Genomic DNA, 3,101 nt, shown 5'->3' with positions numbered 1-3,101 from the left:
GCGGCTGGAGGCGAGCAAGCGGGCGGCAGCGCAAGGCGAGCATGCGGGCGGGGGCGCAGCCGCGTAGGGCTGGATGCCGCGGGCGGGGATAGGGTTTCATGGAGATGGGCCTCGCAGAACACAAATCGGCAGATGGGCCTCACACGGCGTATGTGGCTGTCTTAATTTTTGTGCAAGGTAAAATTAGTACCACATTGCCCACCAATTGGTGTTTAAACCTGCTTATATGTCATCCTGTGCATGTAGTAGTACGATTGTTATCACACGGTGCACGTGTCTTCCTGTGCACGTGACATGTGCAGTAGTTCTATTTTTTGTAAAAAAATGTGTTATGGAATAAACCGAGAGCATGCACGCAGGAGCAAGCGGGCCCTACCTGTCAGAGACTACACGGCAGAACACAAAAAGGCAGGCTACTATTGCTAACTTAATAAGTAGTAGAGATTTAAAAAGTTGCGAGGATTTTTCCCCAGACTTTGTGAGGTGCATATGCACCTATGAATTATGGAAAGGTCACAAAAGATTATTGTTTCATATATCACTATGTATAATGTTTGAATGGCACAAATATTTGCTGGGTGCCATCATGTACCTTATCAAATGGGTTGTCCTCTTTACACACTGAACCAGTGGAATGATTCTACAGAGCACCATATATATGGCCTATGAGAAACCACCTAAGCCTAACATAACATAAAACCACACACAAGGTAGCGCTTTCACACGGTATCACGAGTGACCGAGCGGGCTATAAAAAAGGGGTCGGACTTCTTTCAACTAATATCTTTCTCGACATTTTGGCTAAGATAAAGTGTAATATTTGTTTTTATCAGTTTAATATTTGATATGTGAATCGTATATTCATTATAATATTAAACTTTTTTATCAAATATGATTGTGTGTCGTCGCATGCATTAAAAGTAATTTTGTTGTGCGGGTAGATTTTAAGTGGACATCTTCATGGTATACTCGATCCTAAACAAATTGAACATAGCTTAGATGGTTAGTAGATCAACTTATTCACTCAGCTTCTCAACTTTTGGAGCAACTAAAAAAATTAGCCAAATTTACTAATTTAACTACTTTCTAAAATAGATTTTTAAAAAAGTGTAGACTAGTCCAGTATACTCTGTAAATTTAGAACTCTGTATGGCATGTGAAGTAGGCTATCCAAAAATAGAGAGTGAAGTTGTAGTGATGGAGAGCTACTAAAATTGAAGAGCCATTTATCGAGTCCATTGGAGACGTTTCTCTTCTAATAATAGCCAAATTTACCTTCAAACATTGAGTCAAGTCGGGTCAAGAGTCATTTGGCATGGACTACGCCCAACCCGTGCAGAGACTCGATATGTGGACGATGCACTAAACGGTCCACTACCCGTCTACGAGCCTAAACCTATGGCTCTTAAGGCTACTAGCAGCAGGGAGACGCTACCAAGCAAGGTGGCACAAGTGGAGGCAGCGGGCCTCAACGAAGATGAGATGGTGCTTATCATCAAGCGCTTCAAGACCGCGTTGAAAGGATGCAAGGAGTACCCCAACAAGAACAAAGCAAGGGGAAAGCGCTCCTGCTTCAAATACGGTAAGACTGGTCATTTCATAGCACAATGCCCCGATAATGATGATGACCAGGAACAAGAAAAGCATGGGAAGATGGAGAAGAAGAAGGCTTACAAGAAAGCGAAGGGCGAGGCGCACCTTGGAAAAGAGTGGGATTCGGACTGCTCTTCATCCAACTCCGACGATGAAGGACTAGCAGCCTCAGGCTTCAACAAGTCTTCGCTCTTCCCCAACGAACGCCACACTTGCCTCATGGCCAAGGAAAAGAAGGTAAGCGTTCGACATACCTCTAAGTATACTACTTCTAGTGATGATGAAGTAGATTACTCTAGCTTATTTAAAGGATTAGATAGAGCTAAAGGAGAAAAGATTAATGAACTAATCGATGCTTTAAATGAAAAGGATAGACTTTTAGAAAAGCAAGAGGATATTTTGTATGAAGAGCATGATAAGTTTATTAGTGTTCAAAAATCTCTTGCTCTAGAAATTAAGAGGAATGAAATGCTATCTTCTGAGTTATCTGCTTGCCATGAAACTGTGTCTAGTTTAAAGAATGTAAATGATGATTTAAATGCTAAGCTAGAAGAAGCAAATAAATTTAGTTCATGTGTAGAGCATGTTAGTATTTGTAATATATGTAAGGATTTTGATGTTGATGCTTGCGATGAACACCTTATGTCTGTTACCAAATTAAATGATGAGGTGGCAAGTCTTAATGCTCAACTTAAGACTTGCAAAATTAATTTTGATCAATTAAAATTTGCTAGGGATGCCTATACCGTGGGTAGACACCCCTCTATTAAGGATGGACTTGGTTTTCAAAAGGAAACCAAGAACTTAATAAGCCAAAAGGCTCCCGTTCTCAACAAGGAGAAAGGGAAGGCTCCTATGGCTAGTAGTTCTCAAAAATGTCATGCTTACATTTATGATAGAAAATTTTCTAGAAATGCTCATTATAATAGGAGTTATGATGCGTTTAATTCACATGCTATGTTTGCATCTAGCTCTACTTTTGTGTATGATAGAAGTAGGCCTAGGAGAAATCATGTTGTGCATCATGTGCCTAGAAGAATACGTAATGAATCTTCTACTATTTACCATGCTTGCAATACTTCGTTTGCACTTGTATGTAAGAATGAAAAAGTAGTTGCTAGAAAAATGGGATCCAAATGCAAGGGAGACAAGACTTGTATTTGGGTTCCAAAGGCTATTGTAACTAACCTTGTAGGACCCAACAAGAGTTGGGTACCTAAAACCCAAGCGTAAATTGTCTTGTAGGTTTATGCATCCGGAGGCTTAAGTTGGATTATCGACATCGGATGCACAAACCACATGACGGGGGAGAAGAAGATGTTCACCTCCTACGTCAAGAACATGGATTCCCAGGATACGATCATCTTTGGAGATGGGAACCAAGACAAGGTCAAAGGCTTGGGCAAGATAGCCATCACCAACGAGCACTCCATTTCAAACGTATTTCTAGTAGAGTCGCTTGGTTACAACCTCCTGTCTGTAAGTCAATTGTACCACATGGGCTACAA

General features: G+C 40.9%; 1 non-coding gene across 1 annotated transcript; it reads left to right on the top strand.

The window, feature by feature from the left end:
- The first annotated feature begins 780 nt into the window (after positions 1-780).
- On the top strand, positions 781-975 carry LOC111591257 (U2 spliceosomal RNA). Its single transcript, XR_004857482.1, has one exon. It is a non-coding gene; the product is annotated as a U2 spliceosomal RNA (small nuclear RNA).
- The last annotated feature ends 2,126 nt before the right edge of the window (positions 976-3,101 follow it).

Source organism: Zea mays, chromosome 3, assembly GCF_902167145.1.
Source record: "Zea mays cultivar B73 chromosome 3, Zm-B73-REFERENCE-NAM-5.0, whole genome shotgun sequence".
In the NCBI taxonomy this organism is placed as follows: Eukaryota; Viridiplantae; Streptophyta; class Magnoliopsida; order Poales; family Poaceae; genus Zea; species Zea mays.
Note: the sequence above shows the minus strand (reverse complement) of the source record. Positions and strands in the feature narration are given on the sequence as shown.